Raw genomic sequence first — 21,888 nt, 5'->3', positions numbered from 1 at the left:
TATATGGGCCCAAAACCTTAAATCGAGAGATCGGTATATATGGCAGCTATATTCAAACCTGAACCGACCGAGGCCAAATTGAAGAGAGATGTGAAAGGGTCCAAGATTACTAACTGTCCCAAATTTAAGCAAAATCGGATAATAAATGTGACTTTTATGGGCCTGAGACCCTAAATCGGAGGATCGGTCTATATGGCAGCTATATCCAAATCTGGACCAAACTGGGCCAAATTAACGAAGGAATTCGAAGGGCTTAGCACAAATCACTGCCTCAAATTTCAGCAAAATCGGATAATAAATGTGGCTTTTATGGGCCTAAGAACCTAGATCGTAGGATCGGTCTATATGGCAGCTATATCCAAATCTGGACCGATGTGTGCCATTTTGCAAAAGTATGTCAAGAGGCTTAACACAACTCACTGTCCCAAATATCTGCAAAATCGGATAATAAGTGTGGCTTTTATGGGCTTAAGACCCTAAATCGGCGGATCAGTCTATATGGCAGCTATATCCAAATCTGGACCGATCTGGGCCAAATTGACGACGGATGTCGAAGGGCCTAACACAACTCACTGTCCCAAATTTTGGCAAAATCGGATAATAAATATGGCTTTTATGAGCCTAAGACCATAAATCGACCGATCGGTCTATATGGGGGATATATCAAGATATAGTCCGAAATGGCCCATCTTCGAACTTAATCTGCTTATGGACAAAAAAAGAATCTGTGCAAAGTTTCAGCTCAATATCTTTATTTTAAAAGACTGTAGCGTGATTTCAATAGATGGAGAGACGGACAGACGGACTGAAATGTCTAGATCGTCTTAAATGTTTACGCTGATCAAGAATATGTATACTTTATAGGGTCGAAAATGGATATTTCGATGTGATGCAAACGGAATGACAAAATGAATATACCCCCCTCCTTCGGTGGTGGGTATAATAAATTATACCATAATGTGTTTGATAATAATTTGGATTGCAGATAAAAAGCATGATTTTCGAAAAAAAATTTCTTGAATTTCTAACAATCAAGACTTTTTTAAAAAATTTTGATTTTTGATAAAAAGTCTCGATAGGCGATAAAAATCTGGATTTTCGATAAAATCTGTATATTCGATAAAAGTCTGCTTTTCGATAAACACCTTTATTATCAAAGAAAAGAGTAAAAGCGTGGTAAGTTCTGCCGATCTGAATCTTGGGAACCCACCACCATGGATTCTGCTAAACTATGGGAGCTATATCTGGTTATAGATCAATTTGGACCGTACTTGGCACAGTTGTTGTGATTCATAACATAAAATTTTAGATAAATAAGATAAAAATCGCGGTTTGTAAGGTCTCAAGAATTCAAATCGGGTTAACGGTTCATATGGGGGCTATATCAGGTTATTGACCTATTTGGACCGTACTAGCTGCTCGTAAAGGCTCAAGAAGTTAAATCTTGAGATAGGTTTATGGGGGAGTTATATTAGGTCTTAGACCGATTCGGACCCTACAGTTGTTGAAAGTTATTGCAGAAAACAACATACGAAATTTCAGCCAAATCGGACAAAAATTGTGGCTTGTTAAGGATCAAGAAGTCAAATCGGTAGATCGGTTTATATAGGGATATCAGGTTATAGACCGATTCGAATACATAATTTCAGCCAAATCGGACAAAAAATACTGCTTCCAGGGGATCAAGAAGTTAAATCGGGTGACCGACTTATATGGGAGCTTTATCAGGGCATGACTAGATCGACTCAGAGCGTCGAGTTCGAGGGGTCTTACACGCATATTTCGAGGTGTTACAAACAGAATGACTAGATCAGTACACATTGCAAATCTTGATTTTCGATAACAATTTATATTTACGAAAACGAGTATTCGAGCGATGCTTGATCAGAGTCCAGATATTCGATAAAAATCCAGATTTTCGATAAAAAATTAAATCATTTTTAAAAAAATAATAATGGAATATTTTCTGGCTGCAGACCATAGGGTAATCTGCCTTAACGCCTTCTCTGAGGATGGCAAAATCCGCATCGTTTAGGTGCCGGCCCCTAACGGAGCATTTTGGGTTAACCCGAAGACTTTTAAAAATTAATAATCGAATTTTGTCTGGCTGCAGACCATAGAGTAATCTGCCTTAACTCCTTCTCGGAGGATCCTCATCGTTTAGGGGCCGAGCCCTAACCGAGTAAGGGGCAATGAAGGGGCAGATGATTTGGCGGCGAAGGGCAGAGAACTGCCGTCAATAAACTTGGCTAACCCGAAGCTTTTCGGGTCGACGGAGTCCGAGTTAAGGGCGTGGGCGACTAATGCGCTTACAGCATTGTGGAACAGCGAAACGATCGGGAGGACGGCGAAAATCCTATGGGGGGATCCAGATCGTGAGAAGACGAGGCTATTACTAAAAGGATGTAAGAAGGAGGTCAGTACAGCTATTGGTATCACAGCGGGACACACAGCGCTACAAGCTCACTTTATAAAGTCGGTTTAAAATCTGCACCCTCTTTCCAACCTAATTTAACCGGACTGCAGTTTCTGGGTTTCCATCTCTTCACCAGCAGTATTCCAAGACGAATAACCCAGTCAATCATTAGTGGGTAATTTGTCGAAGAATACCGCTAATGTAGGGATGAAATCCCAGAAACTGCAGTTCGGTTAACTTTTCCACTAACATTATTAAAAAACATTTTGATTTAAAAACAAATGCAGATTTTATAAATAAATGAAATCACCCACGGTTGCCAACTAATAACTAAGTTGAGCAACCATTTGTTTGGTAGTTATCCCAGTGGTATTTGCCAACCAAAAACAAAAAAACTGGAACGCACATAGACAACAATAAGAATTTTTGAAAAATTTTAAAATTTTCGATAAAAATTTAAAATTTCGATAAAATTTTTAGTTCTCGATAAAATTAAAATTTTCGATAAAAAATTTTAATTTCGATAAAAATTTAAATTTCTATAAAAATTTTAATTTTCGATAAAATATTACTTTTTCAATAAACACTTAACTATTCAATAAAATAAACTTTTAGATAAATACTTAAATTTTTTATACATAAAATTCTCGATAGAACTTCGATAAAAATGTAAATTTAAAAAAAAAACTCAATTTTCGAAAAATATTTAAAATTTTTGAAAAAAGTTTCTTTGTCCAGCTGAAGCCAAAAGGGTTGTTTTTATTTATGTTAAGAATAGAAAGCAAAAAAAAAACAAGTTTTAGACAAAAAATGGTTGCTATTTAATGAAAACTAAAATTTTTGTTTAATTTTCGATTAAAATTAAGTTTTCGCCAAAAATATCATATCGATAAAATTAAAATTTTTGGTGAAAATCTAAAATTTCGATAACAATTTAAATGTTCGATAACATTACAAAAAGATTTGTCAGATAAAAATTTTAATTTTCAAAAACTTTTTAGTTTTCGATAAAAATAACGATTTTTGATCGAAATTAAATTCATTTTCTTGAAATGTTGGTAGTGTAATGATTTACATACCCCTCCTACCCAATCATAGTGATTTACTAATGATGTAGTGTATATTGTGGTCTGCTTCCGCCAAATTTCTTCTTTTTTGATGTGCTTTTCCAAAATAAACGAAAAGAAAAGAATTCTTTTGATAAAACCATGTTGTCTGAAAGTTTTCCAGAATTTCTTTTATCTATTGAAATTAAATTTCTTTTTTTTTCAATTTTGATTTATGTAACTTGTATTCATGAGAGGGGATAAGTGTTATGTTTGGTTTTTTTTGTATGTTGAGCTTCTTTCATACCATGCAATTAAAGCTGTAAAGTTTCAAAGTAAGCCCTTCAAAAACCTGAATAAAGTGAAAAACTGTATGAAGAAGTACTCCAAGTAAAACCCTTTGTGACTTTAATGAAGTCATTCGATAAATGCTTCGAGATAATGGAACAATTAAGGGGTGTGGAAACATTTTCCCATTGTCAATAAATGGATAATTAAATTTTCAAAGAGGAATGAGGTTTTTTTTCAAGTTGTCTGGAACACGATACGAGAAAAAAATATCCGATAAATTTTAATTAAATTAATTAAAGGCAATTGTATGATTTTTTCTAAAGCAAAGAAGTGATGTTGTGGAAAGAAGTCATGTTTTGGGTAATAAATAAATTGGTGGACGAAAAGAGATTTTGTGGGATTTGGTAGAAGAGATTGCATTTTGATGAGAACATTATCAGGGATAGAATTATAATGAAAATTTTATGAAAAAATAAAAAAAAAAAATCAAAACAAGTAAGAGCGTGCTAAGTTCGGCCGGGCCGAATCTTATATACCCTCCACCATGGATCGCATCTGTCGAGTTCTTTGCGCAGTATCTCTTTTTAGACAAACAAAGAATAATGAATATGGGCGGAGGAGGAGGTGGAGCTTTATCAAATTATAGTCCGATTCAGGGCTCAAGAAGCAAAATCGGGAGATCGGGTTATATGGGAGCTGTGTCAAGCTATAGATCGACTCATACCATATTGCACACGTATGTTGAAGGCCATGGGAGAAGCCGTTGTACAAAATCTGTGCCAAATCGGATAGGACTTGCGACTTCTAAAAGCTCAAAAAGTCAAGACTCAAGATCGGTTTATATAGCAGCTATATCAGGTTATGGATCGATTTGAACCATACTTCGCACAGTTTCTGAAAGTGATATCAAAACACTATGTGCAAAATTTCAGTCAAATCGGATGAGAATTGCGTACTCTAGATGCTCAAGAAGTCAAGACCCAAGATCGGTTTATATGACAGCTATATCAGGTTATGGACCGATTCGAACCATACTCGGCACAGTTGTTGGAAATCATAACAAAACACGTCGTGCAAAATTTCATTCCAATCGGATAAGACTTGCGCACTCTAGAGGCTCAAGAAGTCAAGACCCCAGATCGGTTTATATCGCAGCTATATCAGGTTATGGACCGATTTAAACCATACTTGGGACAGTTGTTGGATATCATAATAAAACACGTCGTGCAAAATTTCATTCCAATCGGATAAGAATAGCGCACTCCAGAGGCTCAAGAAGTCAAGACCCAAGATCGGTTTATATGGCAGCTATGTCAAAACATGGACCGATATGGACCGTTTACAATACCAACCGACATACTCTAATAAGAAGTATTTGTGCAAAATTTCAAGCGGCTAGCTTTTCTCCTTCGGAAGTTAGCGTGCTTTCGACAGACAGACTGACGGACGAACGGACGGACAGACGGACGGACATGGCTAGATCGACATAAAATGGCGCGACGATCAAGAATATATATACTTTATGGGGTCTCAGACGAATATTTCGAGTAGTTACAAACGGAATGACTAGATTAGTATACGCCCATCCTATGGTCCTATGGTGGTGGTAATAAAAATGGACAGACATTTTTATACCCTACACCACTACTGTGGTAAAATGCAAATTTTACCCATGAACATTCCACTAAGGAACAGGGGCAAACTTCTCACCTATCAATGAGTGCAGTCCGCTTAAAGTTTAAGCTCGACGATAAGGGGCCTCCTTTTTATAGCCGAGACCGAACGGCGTGTCGCAGTGCGACACCTCTTTGGAAAGAAGTTTTACATGGCATAGTACCTCACAAATGTTGCCAGCATTAGGAGGGGAAAACCACCGCTGAAAATTTTTTCTGATAGTCTCGTCAGAATTCGAACCCAGGCTTTCAGCGTCATAGGCGGACATGCTAACCTCTGCGCTACGGTGGCCTCCTTACCACTGTGGTACAGGGTATTATAACTTAGTGCATTAGTTTTTAACACCCAAAAGGATGAGAGATAGACCCATTGATTACCCGATTCTCTCGAAATTTGGCAGGAAGGATTTTTTTACGACTCTCGACATTACTGGTGAATTTCATTGAAATCGGTTCAGATTTAGATATAGCTCTCATATATATATATCGGCCGATTTTCACTCCTAGAGCCACTGCAAGCACATTTATTGACCAATCTTGCCAAAATATTGCACAACGCTTTCCTTGACGACTACCACAATATACATAGAATGTGGATAAAATCAGTTCAGATTTAGATATAGCTCTCATATATATGCTCGTCCGATTTTCAGTAATAATGCAATAAAATGGTCATTTGTAAACCGATTTTCTCGAAATTTGGCAGGAGGGATTTTCTCTTGACTCCCAATATTACTGGTGTATTTCATGGAAATCGGTTCAGATTTAGATATACCTCTCATATATATCGCCCGATTTTAATTTCTGGAGTCACAGCAAGCGCATTTATTGACCCATCTTGCCAAAATTTTGCAAAACGCTTTCCTCGACGACTGCCACAGTATCTGAGGAGTTTGCTCGAAATCGGTTCAGATTTAGATATAGCTCCCATATATATGTTCGTCCGATTTGCAGTAATATTGCAATAAAATGGTCTTTTGTTAACCGATTTTCTCGAAATCCGACAGGAGGGATTTTCTTTTGTCTCTCAACATTACTGGTGAATTTCATGGAAATCGGTTCAGATTTAGATATAGCTCTTATATATATGCTCGTCTGATTTTGATAAATATTGCAAAAAAGTGCTCATTTGTTTACCGATTCTGTCGAAATTTGGCAGGAGGGATTTTTTCTTGACTCTCAATATTACTGGTGAATTTCATGGAAATCGGTTCAGATTTAGATATAGCTGTCATATATGTATGTGGCCAGATCTTCACTCCAAGAGCCACTTCAAGCCCATTGTTTGACAAATCTTGCCAAAACTTTGCATAACGCTTTCCTCGACCAGTACTACATTATCTGAGAAGTTTTTCTCGAAATCGGTTCAGAATATAGCTCCCATATATATGTTCGTCTGATTTTGGCTAATTTGCCATAATGTTGTCATTTGTCAACCGTAGTTTTTACTGTTTGAACATATTTGCTCGCCGAGGTCCATCAAAATTGCTTCAGAATTGGATATAGGTCATATATTGTATTTATAGGGTAGGTGTAAGGTATTATACAGTCAGCACCGCCCGACTTTTGCCCTTCCTTACTGGTTTAAAATCAACTTCGAGCTGCGGTTTGATCCGTTTCGTTACGATTTACTTCATTTACTTGGCTATGACAGAAAATTTGTTCCACTAGCCGAACGTAGAACAGCGTTCCAAGCGCCTCGATCTTCTGCGCTCACTTTATAATCTCTGACACCAAGTTTCGAAGAGTCTCCCACCACTTGAACTTTCCATCGGGCTTACGGTCGTCCCATTTGTTTGCCTTCAAAAGACTTCTTCGCTGGAGCTTTTTCATCCAATCTTACAACATGACCTAGCCAACGCAGCCGTTGTATTTTGATACGTGCAACTATGCTATCGTCGTCATACAACTCATGGTTCATACGACGCCTATAGTCTACATTAACGCAAACTGGTCCATATATTTTACGAAGAATCTTTCTCTCAAACACTCCAAGCAGTGCCTCGTTTGCTTTCACTAGTACCCATGCCTCAGAACCATATAACAACATGGGTAGTATCAATGTCTTGTATAGTGTGATCTTCGTCTGTCGAGAGGTGGTCTTCTTTCTAAACTGCTTACTTAATCCAAAGTAGCATCTGTTTGCCAGTATTATTCCTCGTTTAATCTCAAAACTGGTGTCATTCGTTTCGGTTACGACGATGCCGAAGTAGATAAAGTTGCAGACTATCTCAAAGTACTTTCACCATTTTCATAATCTGATCGGTTGTACAAGGCGTTTTGGGAGATAATACCATCCATTTCGATTTTATCTCCATTTACGGCCAGACCCATTTTCACTGACTCTCTTTCGATTCTATGAAAGGCTGCAGTTACTACTTCCGGTGACCGACCTATGATGTCGATGTCATCGGCATAGGCGAGTAGCATGTGTTCTCTTGTGATAAGTGTGCCATATCTATTCACATCTGCATCTCGAACAATTTTCTCCAGCAGGATACCAAAGAGACCACAAGATAGGCTGTCTCCTTGTCTGAAACCTCGTTTGGTATTAAATGGTTCGGAGAGTTTCTGTCCAGCAAGTGTCATTTTGCAGGAATACCATACTCAGACATGGCTTCAGATATCTTTGTACGAAATGGTTTATCAAAGGCGGCTTTATATTCAACAAAGAGATGGTAGGTGTTGATTTGTCCTTCTCGGGTCTTTTCCAGGATTTGGCGCAGTGTGAATATCGGGTCTAGGATGGAGGTCTAAATCCGTATTGATAGGGCCAAATTATCTCATTGACCTTAGGTTTTAATCTTTCACACAGTACGCTCAAGAGTACTTGTATGCGATGGGGAGCAGACTTATTCCTCTGTAGTTGGCACATTCCGTCTTGTCTCCTTTCTTGTGTATGGGACATAGTATGCTGAGGTGTCAATCATCGGGTATGTGTTCTTCCGGCCAGATTGCGCAGACAAGCTAATGCATACGCCTTATTAGCGTGTCTCCTCCGATCTTAAATAGTTCAGCGGGTAACCCGTCGGCTCCTGCTGCCTTGTTGTTCTTTAGTCGGGTTACTGCTACTTGGATCTCATTCTGGCTAGGAGGTAAACTTTCTATACCATTATCAGGGATTGGTTCGGCGGTATCCTCTTCACCGCCAATGTCGGACACAAGCAGTTGGGGAAAATGTTCTTTCCATATCCTCAGCATGCTATCAGTGTCAGTTACCAGGTTTTCTTCTTTGTCTCTGCAGGAGGATGTGCCGTCACCAAAGCCAGCGGTTTGATGTTTAATTCTTTGGTAGAATTTTCGGACTTCGTTCTGACTTCTGTCCACCTCAATTCGCTAACACTCACGTATTTCCATTTCCTTTTCTTTCTGTGAAATAGACTTTTCTCCTCTCTCCTTTTATCTCGATACCTTTCCTTCATCTGGCGCGTTGCTACTGATTGCAGGGTTACTCTATATGCCGCATTCTTGGCTTCAGTAGCATCTCGACGTTCTTGGACGTACCATGGATTTCTTGGAGGAGGCTTCTGGTACCCAAGTACGGATTTCGCGGCATTTTCCATGGAGTGGGCAAGGGTTACCACGGCGCCATTATATCATCGCAACAAGGAGAGCTTTCGTCAAGCAGTTGGGCCAGTCGAGTGGAGTATGCCGTTGCCATCTGTTGTGTTTGCAGCTTTTCAATGTCAAGATTCCGTGCAGTGTCAGATCGTTCTTTCCTCGCCGTGCTCAAACGGATGCGAACCTTTGCTGCAACAAGGTAATGATCCAAATCTATATTCACTCCACGGATCGATCGTTCATCTAACACGCTGGATGAATGCCTTCCATCTATCACAATATTTTTACGTTGCAATCTGGTGCTGCTAACTACAATGTTTTTTTGCCGCGGCGAAATCTATTAGGGATAGGAAATCCATTACCGGATGTTATCTCGTGGAGGCTAAACTTTCTAACTGTTGGACCAAAGATGTCTTCCTTCCCTATCTAAGCATTTAAATCTCCCAGAACGATTTTAATATCATGGGCGGGGCAGCGGTCATGCTCTCTCTCTAGGTCTCTCTCTCGCTCGTAGAAAATATCCTTGATCTGCTCGTCTTTATCTTCCGTCGGGGCATGGGCACAAATAAGGCCGATGTTGAAGAATTTGGTTTTTATTCGGATTCTGGCTAGCCTCTCATCCACCGAAGTAAAGCTTGAGACAAAGTGTTTCAGCCTTCGACTAACCACAAATCCACATCCAAATTCATGCCTCGTATTATGACAGCTTTAGTATAGTGCGTCACCGTTTGGTGTTGTTGTGATGACATTCCTGGTCCATCGCACTTCCTATAAGGCGATAATATCTGCCTTGTACCATTTTTAGTTCGCGTGGGTCGTTAGGGGATCCGTTTTTACTTTTCCTTTTTGTCCCTCATAGTGATTTTTAAGGTTTTCCGGGAGGGCGAGTTACTCTCCCAGTGTCCCAACCGCAAACGGTTTCGTTACCATAGACTTAAATTATATATTATGACGTATCGTTAAGTAACATGAAGTAATATTATGTAACGTAATGAAACGGTAATTAAGCTATCCGAAGCAACGTAACGTAACGTAACGCAACGGTTGAACAAGTTTGACAGTAAAGAACCAACCAAACAGAATCTAAAACAAGTAAAAGCGTGCTAAGTTCGGCCAGGCCGAGTCTTATATACCCTCCACCGTGGATCGCATTTGTCGAGTTCTTTTCCCGGCATCTCTTCTTAGGCAAAACAGGATATAAGAAAAGATTTCCTCTGCTATTAGAGCGATATCAAGATATGGTCCGGTTTGGACCATAATTAAATTATATGTTGGAGACCTGTGTAATATGTCAGCCAATTCGAATAAGAATTGTGCCCTTTGGGAGCTCAAGAAGTTAAATAGAGAGATCGATTTATATGGGAGCTGTATCGGGCTATAGACCGATTCAGACCATAATTAACACATATGTTGATGACCGTGAGAGAATCCGTCGTACAAAATGTCAGGCAAATCGGATAATAATTGCGACCTCTACAGGCTCAAGAAATCAAGATCCCAGATCGGTTTATATGACAGCTATATCAGGTTATGAACCGATTTGAACCTTATTTGACACAATAGTTGAAAGTAAGAATAAAATACGTCATGCAATTTCAGCCAAATCGGATAGGAATTGAGCCCTCTAGAAGCTCAAGCAGTCAAGTCCAAATATCTGTTTATATGACAGCTATATCAGGTTATGAACCGATTTTAACCATACTTGACACAGTTGTTGGATATCATAATAAAATACTACGTGCCAAAATTTATTCAAATCGGATAAGAATTGCGCCCTCTAGAGGCTCAAGAAGTCAAGACCCAAGATCGGCTTATATGACAGCTATATCAGGTTATGGACCGATTTGAACCATACTTGGCACAGTTGTTGGATATCATAATAAAATACTACGTGCCAAAATTTATTCAAATCGGATAAGAATTGCGCCCTCTAGAGGCTCAAGAAGTCAAGATCCCAGATCGGTTTATATGGCAGCTATATCAGGTTATGAACCGATTTAAACGATACTTAGCACAGTTGTTGGGTATCAAACAAAACACGTCGTGCAAAATTTCATTTCAATCGGATAAGAATTGCGCACTCTAGAGGCTCAAGAGGTCAAGACCCAAGATCGGTTTATATGGCAGCTATATCAAAACATGGACCGATATGGCCCATTTACAATCCCAACCGACCTACACTAATAAGAAGTATTTGTGCAAAATTTCAAGCGGCTAGCTTTACTCTTTCGGAAGTTAGCGTGCTTTCGACTGACAGAGGGACGGACGGACATGGCTAGATCGACATAAAATGTCACGACGATCAAGAATATATATACTTAATGGGGTCTCAGACGAATATTTCGAGTAGTTACAAACAGAATGACGAAATTAGTATACCCCCCATCCTATGGTGGAGGGTATAACATAGCAATTAAAAGCGTGCTAATTTCGGCTGGATCGAATCTTGTGAACCCACCATCAATGATTCTACTAGTATTTGGGAGTTATACCTGGTTATAGACCGATTTGGACCGTACTTGGCACAGTTGTTGAGAGTCATGAGTCTAAATGAAGGCTTTCGGGGGCTCAAGAAGTCAAATTGGGAGATCGGTTTATATGGGAGCTATATCATGTTCTTGACCGATTCGGACCATATAGTTGTTTGAAGGAACACCATGTGCAAAACTTCAGCCAAATCTCATGTAATGTCATACATAACATTACGTTACGTAGTGTAATGCAAAGTCACTTGGTGTGATATCCCATATTGTAAAGTAACGTCACGTTATGCTATATAACGTATCGTAATGTAAATCATGCAGTGTTATGTAACGCAAATGAAATATTCCAAAGCAACGTATCATGATTTACGTTCTAATCGAAAAACTGTGAGGCAACCTTATTAGCAAATTTCCATCTAAACAAACGATCATATTGATGTTCGATGGCCTCAGATTATACAAGAAGCTGAACTAAAAATGTTCAACTCAACCAAAGTAAATGTATCAGCCTCTTCATTTCCCTTATAATAGCAGAAATATTTACTTTGCTCTTTCTGTATACTTACCTCAGCAAAATCCTTAAGAAAATGTATCCAAAGACTAGCATATGTCACTCAAAAGTTTCCTTTTACCCCATACATTATTTTAAATTAATAATTGTCACATAACAATTTATGGACCTTCAGTACTTAACATTTCCCCCTCATTATACCCTCCACCATAAGATGGGGGGTATACTAATTTCGTCATTCTGTTTGTAACTACTCGAAATATCCGTCTGAGACCCCATAAAGAATATATATTCTTGATCGTCGTGACATTTTATGTCGATCTAGCCATGTCCGTCCGTCTGTCCGTCCGTCCGTCCGTCCGTCCGTCCGTCCGTCCGTCCGTCCGTCTGTCTGTCGAAAGCACGCTAACTTCCGAAGGAGTAAAGCTAGCCGCTTGAAATTTTGCATAAATACTTCTTATTCGTGTAGGTCGGTTGGTATTGTAAATGGGCCATATCGGTCCATGTTTTGATATAGCTGCCATATAAACCGATCTTGGGTCTTGACTTCTTGAGCCTCTAGAGAGCGCAATTCTTATCCGATTGGAATGAAATTTTGCACGACGTGTTTTGCTATGATATTCAACAACTGTGCCAAGTATAGTCCAAATCGGTTTATAACCTGATATAGCTGCCATATAAACCGATCTTGGGTCTTGACTTCTTGAGCCTCTAGCGTGCGCAATTCTTATCCGATCACAATGAAATTTTGCACGACGTGTTCTGTTATGATATCCAACAACTGTGCCAAGTATGGTTTAAATCGGTTCATAACCTGATATAGCTGCCATATAAATCGATCTTGGGTCTTGACTTCTTGAGCCTCTAGAGGTTGCAATTCTTATCCGATTGGAATAAAATTTCGCACGACGTGTTTTGTTATGATACCCAACAACTGTGCCGAGTATGGTTTAAATCGGTCCATAACCTGATATAGCTGCCATATAAACCGATCTTGGGTCTTGATTTCTTGAGCCTCTAGAGGGCACAATTCTTATCCGATTTGAATGAATTTTTGCACGATGTATTTCGTTATGATGTCCAACAACTGTGTTAAGTATGGTTGAAATCGGTCCATAACCTGATATAGCTGTCATATAAACAGATCTGGGGATTTGACTTCTTGAGCTTCTAGAGGGCGCAATTCCTATCCGATTTGGCTGAAATTTTGCATGACGTATTTTATTTTTACTTTCAACAACTGTGTCAAATAAGGTTCACATCGGTTCATAACCTGATATAGCTGCCATATAAACCGATCTGGGATCTTGACTTCTTGACCCCTAGAGGTCGCAATTATTATCCGATATGCCTGAAATTTTGTCAATGGATCCTCTCATGACCATCAACAAACGTGTTTGTTATGGTCTGAATCGGTCTATAGCCCGATACAGATCCCATATAAATCGTTCTCTCTATTTTACTTCGTGAGCCCCAATGGGCGCAATTTTATACGAATTGGCTGAAATTTTACACAGGTGTCCAACATATTATTTAATTGTGGTCCGAACCGGACCATATCTTGATATCGTTTTAATAGCAGAGCAACTCCTTTCTTATATCCTTTTTTGCCTAAGAAGAGATGCCGGGAAAAGAACTCGACAAATGCGATCCATGGTGGAGGGTATATAAGATTCGGCCCGGCCGAACTTAGCACGCTTTTACTTGTTTTTGACTACCCTCTTTATTTGTGTCAATAATCATTTACGTTTTTTCTTACAAATTTATGACAAAATTTATTTTCAACTAAAGAAAAATGCCCAATTTATGAAATTATGAGGCCACACAAGTTATCATCCAAAAGTGTTATTTAACGTTTACTTGACTTCCCCTTGTGTTTCGCAAAGTGCTTTCGTCAGCGCATTATCGTTATGTTTACTCGCCATCTAACCGCCATTAATCTTTAGTTGGCCTAAAGGTTCACATCATAATTTACGCCAAACCGCATAGCCCAGCCCGTCTGAGACCCATTCAACTTAATTAAACGTCCAATCATGTCGGTCACATTCAACATAACACTCAGGCAAACCCCTTTCGTATTGTCTCTATTCGGTATGCTACATTAAAACTTATCTGGGTAAAAGGATAGTTGCATGGAGAGTTAGAGAGAGGGAGTGAGTTCTCATAAATCGGTATCCTTTTACATGTAAGGTATCCTTATAACATATCCCACATAGGGTTGCCGTTTGACAAAATTTTCTATGAAAATAAAAATTTTCAATCAAAGGCAGTAGTGGGGCATCGTGTCTACTCAAAGTCTTCTCCAAATACTCTAGAAACACCCAGAGATGCTGTCAGATCAAAAGAGGATGCATTTAGAACTAGGCGTCTGAACAATACCGAAATGCTGCGCAAATAGGCAAGAACTTCTTGTGCCAGAGAACTTAGACACGAAAAGTTTCTTTACGAACAGCGTCTTTGTGCCAAAGTTATTGCTTCTAGGAAGGGAAGCAAGAGCTTTTGGTCATTCGTAAAAAGAGTAAGGGACAACCCATCGGCAATCCCAACTTTTGTTAAGGATGATGAGGTATTCACTGACCCGGTTGATAAGGCTTATCTACTGGCTGAAATGTTAGCAGGAAAATCTTCCAACCACTCCCCGTGATTGATAGTCTACCTAGTTCGATGCCTCAGATATTCTTTCGAACACGTGGAGTTAAAAGGGTCCTTGCGGATCTCGACGTTAATAAATATCCGGGCCCGGACGGTATATCAACACTTGTCCTTTGTAAGTGTTCTTCGTCCACAACGCAAACTTTTCAACCTTGCTTAATGTGCGGGAGTTTTCCAGAGCGTTGGAAGGTTGCGAACATTCAGCCCATCCCCAAAAAAGGTTGGGCGAACAACTCTGCGAATTACCGGCCAACTGCGATATGCTCCGCGCTTTCCAAGGTTATGGAGAGCGTGGTTAACCATCATCTTGTCAGATACTTAGAGTCCAATGGCCTTCTTAGCAACAGACAGTATGGGTTCCGCAAAAATCGCTCTACGGGATACCTCACGGCATTTTTGTCGGAACGATGGAGTCGCTCTAAGGTTGTGGCTCTGGATATCTCTAAGGAATTTGACAGGTTCTGGCCCGGTGCACTTTTATAAAATCTTGTCGCTTTTGGAGTCGGTAATAACTTCGTTCGATTTATATCATGCTTTCTCAGTAATTGCACTATACGAGTTGTTGTAGATGGGTTCTCATCAGATGAGTATACATTGAGCGCTGGTGTGCCACAAGACTCTGCCCTTTCCAATTCCCTTTTTATACCCTCCACCATAGGAAATATTATGCTCGAAATATTCGTCTGAGACCCCATAAAGTATATATATTCTTGATCGTCGCGACATTTAATGTCGATCTAGCCATGTCCGTCCGTCCGTCTGTCTGTCGAAAGCACGCTAACTTCCGAAGGAGTAAAGCTAGCCGCTTGAAATTTTGCACAAATACTTCTTATTAATGTAGGTCAGTTGGTATTGTAAATGGGCCATATCCATGTTTTGATATAGCTGCCATATAAACCGATCTTGGATTTTGACTTCTTGAGTCACTAGAGGGCGCAATTCTTATCCGATTTGGCTTAAATTTAGCATGAAGTCTTCCGTTAAGATTTCCAACAACTATAGTAAGTATGGTTCAAATCGGTTCGTAACCTGATATAGCTGTCATATAAACCGATCTGGGATCTTGACTTCCTGAGCCTCTAGAGGTCGCAATTATTATCTGATTTGCCTGAAATTTTGTACGACGGATTCTCTCATGACCATCAACATACGTGTTTATTGTGGTCTGAATCGGTCTATAGCCCGATACAGCTCCCATATAAATAGATCTCCCTATATCATTTCTTGAGCCCCCAAAGGGCGCAATTCTTATTCGAATAGGCTGACATTTTATACAGGTCTCCAACATGTAATTTAATTGTGGTCCAAACCGGATCATATCTTGATATCGCTCTAATAGCAGAGCAAATCTTTTCTTATATCCTTTTTTGCCTAAGAAGAGATGCCGGGAAAAGAACTCGACAAATGCGATCCATGGTGGAGGGTATATAAGATTCGGCCCGGCCGAACTTGGTCTTATTTTCATTGACGATCTATAGGGTCAGACTTCGAATCCAGTCAACTGATTTGCCGATGACAGTAGTCTGTGTCATTCATATTTATTCGACCATAGGCCCAGTCCTCAAGAAATTGTGGACAAGAGGCGCATTATGCATGAGACATTCTCCCAGGATTTGTTGGCCATTTCCGAGTGGGCTAGAATGAACGGAGTAGACTATAACGCACAGAAGACGGAGTGCTGTTTCTTGTCTCATAAGTGATTCACTCCCATATATAGGCTGGAGCTCCAAAATCCAAAATGGTGTGGATTGGGGACAGTAGGGTATCCAACGCTATTGCTTCTCTTGAACATCGTCGTCATTCTGGTACAAATTTTGATATCTTTCTAAAAGATCTTACCGATTTCATTTCAAATTCTGATGGACCTTCTGAGGGTAGTCTTTTGTGCTGCTTGTTTGAAGAAATTTTGTTTCGAGAGTCATGAAAGGACTCCGATCTGTGTCTGAACCTTAAAGAATTTTTTTGAACCTCTAAGAATTTTTCTTTTAACTGTTCGCAAGGAATTCTGAATGTTGTATAAACTCCGTATGGGAGTTTTGTCTTCTTTCATTATGTTAGCGTTTATCACACACTTTTTCAAACCGCTAGGAATTTTCGAAAGTCTAATAGTTCGGAAGGCACTCTGAACATTGTCATTGCATATCCAACACATCGAAATATCCATTTCCCCCTTCAATTCTTGCACGTTATAAAGTTCTGATTAACCTGAAAGTGAGGGAGGGGCTGAAGCAGGAGAACTTCTGTGGGAACAATATATACACCTCAAAGTTAGGTCTGTGGAAACGGCCCTACATGAAGTGGGCTTCACGCGAATATCTTCCGGTGGATGGATTGTATGCTAAGCGTCTCGATTATCAAAGCGGACCTAGGAGATAGAGTGGTCAGAACGAGGAATATTTAATATAGATTTTATACGCACCACCATCGGATGTGGGTATACAACTACTCATTCAATTTGTAACACCTTGAAATATTGATCTTATACCCCATAAGGAATATATATTCTTGTTCGTCCCAACATTTTGTGTAGATCTAGCCATGTCCTTTCGTAAGTCCGACTGTCGCAATCATGAAAGTGGTCGAACGCGCAAAGCTTCCATATAAACCGATCTCCCGATTTGACTCCTTGAGCCCCCACAATTTTTGCCCGATTTGGCTATAATTTTGCAGATTAGTGCAGATAGTTGGCTCAATGGGTACGTAAATAAGCAATATTGTCGATTTTGGAGTGAAGATCAGCCAAAATCATTGCAAGAGCTACCAATGCATCCAAAACAAGTGAAAGAATGCTAAGTTCAAACTTTTGTCAAACCACCAAATATTAAAGCTTCTAGGAACCGAACAAGGATAATCGAGAGACCGGTTTATATAGGAGCTATATCAGATTATAGACTGATTTGGACTGTAATTGGCACTGTTGTTGGAAGTCGTCACAGAACACAAAAAATTTCAGCCAAATCGGACAAAAATTGCGGGTTGTAAGAGCTCAAGAAGTCAAATCAGGAGATCGTTTTATATGGGAGCTATATGAGGTTATAGACCGATTTGGACCGTACTTGACACAGTTGTTGGAAGTCATAACGAAACACTATGTGCAAAATTGTAGCTAAATTGGAAAAAAATTGCGGGTTGTAAGAGCTCAAGAAGCCAAATCGGTGAAAAATTGTGGCTTCCAAGGTCTCAAGAAGTCAAATCGGTAGATCGGTTTATATGGGAGCTATATCTAAATCTGAACCGATATTGCCCATTTGCAATCCCCAACGACCTACATCAATTTAAAGCATCTGTGCTTTACGCGTTCGATCGCTATCATGATTTCGACAAACGGACGGACATAGCTAGATCGACTCGGAACATCAAGACGATCAAGAATATATATTCTTTTTGGCATATATGAACCTTATCCGGGTCTCATCGGACAACTCGTCTAAACCCTTCCTTTTCGTCCACAAATCTTAGGAGACTTCCCAGAGGTACATTCGCAAGATTTCCCAGATGGCAAAAAACGCACCTACCTAGAAAAACGAGCCCGCGTCGCTACAGACATGAACATAGCAAGTGCTCGACAGTCTACTCCTCAATCTCGTCAAGGCAACTCGTGCAGAAGTCATTGTGTGGTATTCCCAACGCGCCGCCTTGCGGCCTATGGCACAGTGTCCGGTTATGAACCCTGTCGAGATGCTCAGTGACTTTTTTCGAACGCCAGTAACAACTTCGTTCTCCTCCGGTTGATGGCAGGCCAGAACGCCCTAACGGTCCGGCAGCATTCACCAAGTCCCATCTTGCAAACTGACCGCGCACTGGCCATTTCTTCTTCTATGTTTAGCAACACGTACAGGAGTCATCGTGTGGTATTCTCAATGCGCAGCCATGCGGCTTAGGGCACAATGTCCGGTTATGAACCCTGTCGAGATGCTCAGCGACTTCTTATCGAACACCAGAAACTTCTTGTTCTCCTCTGGTTGATGGCAGGCCAGAGCGCCCTAACGGCTCGGCACCCAACCAAAGTGTCCCATCCCGCCACCGATCCCGCATTGTCCATTTCCTCTTCTATATACAGCAACTCGTAGAGGAGTCAACGTGTGGTATTCCCATGCCTAGGGAACAGTGTAGGGTTATAACCCCAGTTGAGATACTCAGCGACTTTTTATCGAACACTAGTAACAACTACGTTCTCCACCGGTTAATGGTAAGCCAGAGCACTCTAACGGTTCGGCATCTAAACACAAAGTCCCATCTCGCCAGCGACCCCATACTGGCCATTTCTTCTACAATGTTTAGTAGCTCCTCAAATGGCACTTAAGGGAGACTGGCGTTTGGTTCGCCCGATGTAGACAAAACACTCCTGGCGTATTCATACGCCCCACCCCTGGAATCTCATCAAGTCCGGGATCTCATGTCATTGTCACACCATGAACCCGGAGCCTATCCAGAGACACCAAACAATTCGCCAAACACCTCCACCTCACAGCTCTCGAAACTAAGGCTTTGAAAACCGCCTTATTGTACATATAAATCCGGAGTTTTGAATCTTTGTACCCATTATCTAAAAGACGTACCGACATTGACTGGATCGGCGTAGACCCCCAATCCTGTCCCTGGCGACATCTGTGAAGATCGAAGTCTCTTGATCCTCAAACAAAGCATTCGCCCCCACTCATCCCTCTGGCCAGAGGACTGTAGTCAATAAACCTGGTTAACCCGAAGTCTTTCGGATCGACGCAGTCCGAGTAAAATGCGTGGGCTATGAAGGCGCATGTATTATTGTGTAATACCAAAAAGGTCGGTCGGACGACGAAAATTCTAAGCGGTGATCCGGATTTTGGGAAGACGAGGCTAGTAAAGCTTTTGATATCATAACATCGTCATTGTGTGGTATTTCCATGCTCGCCGCCATGCGGTCTGTCGAAATGCTCAGCCACTTTTTATCGAACACCAGTAACTTCTTGTTTCCTCTGGTTGATAGCAGGCCAGAGCGGCCTAGCGGTCCGGCACCGATCCACGAAGTTCCATCTCGCCACCGACCCCACACTGGCCATCTCTTCTACTATGTTTAGTAGTTAGACAAATGGCACTTAGGCAAGACTGGAGTTTGGTTCGCCCGGTGCAAACAAACCCCTCCTGGCGCATTAGTACGCCTCACTATCATGTCCGGGGTCTCATGTCAGTGTCACATCGTGAACCCGGAACCTATCCAGAGACAGCAAACAATTCGCCATACACCTCCACCGCACCGTTCTCCAAACTAAGGCTTTGAACACGCCATATTATACATATAAATCCTCAGTTTTGAGGGCGGAAAATCCTTTCCCAGTATTTCTCTTGCCGCAACCGTAACGGCACAGACCTCTGCCTGAAAGACCGTACACTTGTACGGCAGTCTCAGAGTCATACCGACATTGAGTGCGTCAGAGAAATCTGGAATCGATTGAAATTTTTCCTATCGATATTATCGGCAAAACAAAATTTTTTGTAAAATTAAACAAAAATATGCCGTGAAGACTCTCTTTACAACCCGTCCTAGCTTTGGCGGCAGTATCAATGACAAGCATCGACTTAACATTTATGCCCATCTCTGGTCCTGGTTCTATGCGCGTGGTGCTTCCATTTGCGTTCTCGGTTTTGTCTGTAACATCTGTACCAGTTCTCATTATTATATTTGCATTGGTGTCTGTTGTGGTATTGTCTTATGTAGCAGAAGGTAGCATATGTTCCACGACAGTGGAACTTATAATAGACTCATACTTTCTAACGTGAAACCTAATCTTGTGCAGCAGACACTTGTAAAGGATCGTCAGAGTGGATGGCTCTTCCTCAGATGCCGTAAAGAACATTTGTTGGCTTTGAAATGCAAATTTCAGTTCAATATCTCTATTTTTTATACCCCCCATTATAGGATGGGGGTATACTAATCTAGTCATTCCGTTTGTAACACCTCGAAATACATTCTAGATCGTATCGATATCCCTAGTCGATCTAGCCATGCACGTCCGTCTGTCGAAATCATGATAGAGATCGAACGCGTAAAGCTAGTCGCTTGACAGACATCAATTTTACCAAGACGCTAAATACTGATGTAGCTCGTCGCGGATTGCAAATTGGCCATATTGGTTCAGATTTGGATAAAGCTCCCATATAAACCGTTCTCACGATTTGATTTCTAGAGCCATGGAAGCCGCAATTTTCGTGCGATTTGGCTGAAATTTTGCATATAGTGATTCTTTATGACTTTCAACTACTGCGCTAAGTAAGGTTCACATTGTTTTTTAAACTCTCCACCATAGGATGGGGGTATACTAATGTCGTCATTCTGTTTGTAACTACTCGAAATATTCGTCTGAGACCCAATAAAGTATATATTGGATTTTTCATATACTCGGCGTTGAAAAATTTTTTCATAGCTTGTGACTCTGCAATTGCATTCTTTCTTCTGTCAGTTATCAGCTGTTACTTTTAGCTTGCTTTAGAAAAAAAGTGTAAAAAAAGTATATTTGATTAAGGTTCATTCTAAGTTTTATTAAAAGTGCATTTACTTTCTTTTAAAAATCCGCAATTACTTTTTGGGCAACCCAATATATTCTTGATCGTCGCTACATTTCGATCCGTCTGTCTGTCGAAAGAACACTAACTTTCGAAGGCATAAAGCTAGCCGCTTAAAATTTTTCACAAATACTTCACATTGGTGTAGGTCGATTGGGATTGTAAATGGGCCAAATCGGTCCATGTTTTGATATAGTTGCCATATAAACCGATCTTGGTCTTGACTTCTTGAGCCTCTAGAGGGCGCAATTCTTATCCGATTGGAATGAAATTTTGCACGACGTGTTTTGCTATGACCTCCAACAACTGTGCTAAATTAGGTTCAAATCGGTCAATAACCTGATATAGCTGCCACATAAACCGATCTTGGGTCTTGACTTCTTGAGCCTCCAGAATGCGTAAGTCTTATCCGATTGGAATGAAATTTTGCACGACATGTTTCGCTATGACTTCCACCAAAATACGTGTTTTTTTCGTCTGAATCGGTTTATAGCCTGATATAGCTCATATATAAATCGATCTCTCTATTTACTTCTTGAGCCCCCAAAGGGCTCAATTCTTATTTGAATTGGCTGACATTTTACACAAGTCTCAAACATTGTCGTCTTGATATCGCTCTAATAGCAGAGCAAATCTTTTCTTTCATCCATTTTTTGCCTAAGAAGAGATGGCGGGAAAAGAACTCGACAAATCCGATCCATGGTGGAGGGTATAT

The sequence above is a fragment of the Stomoxys calcitrans genome, chromosome 3, assembly GCF_963082655.1.
Source record: "Stomoxys calcitrans chromosome 3, idStoCalc2.1, whole genome shotgun sequence".
NCBI lineage: Eukaryota > Metazoa > Arthropoda > Insecta > Diptera > Muscidae > Stomoxys > Stomoxys calcitrans.
Note: the sequence above shows the minus strand (reverse complement) of the source record.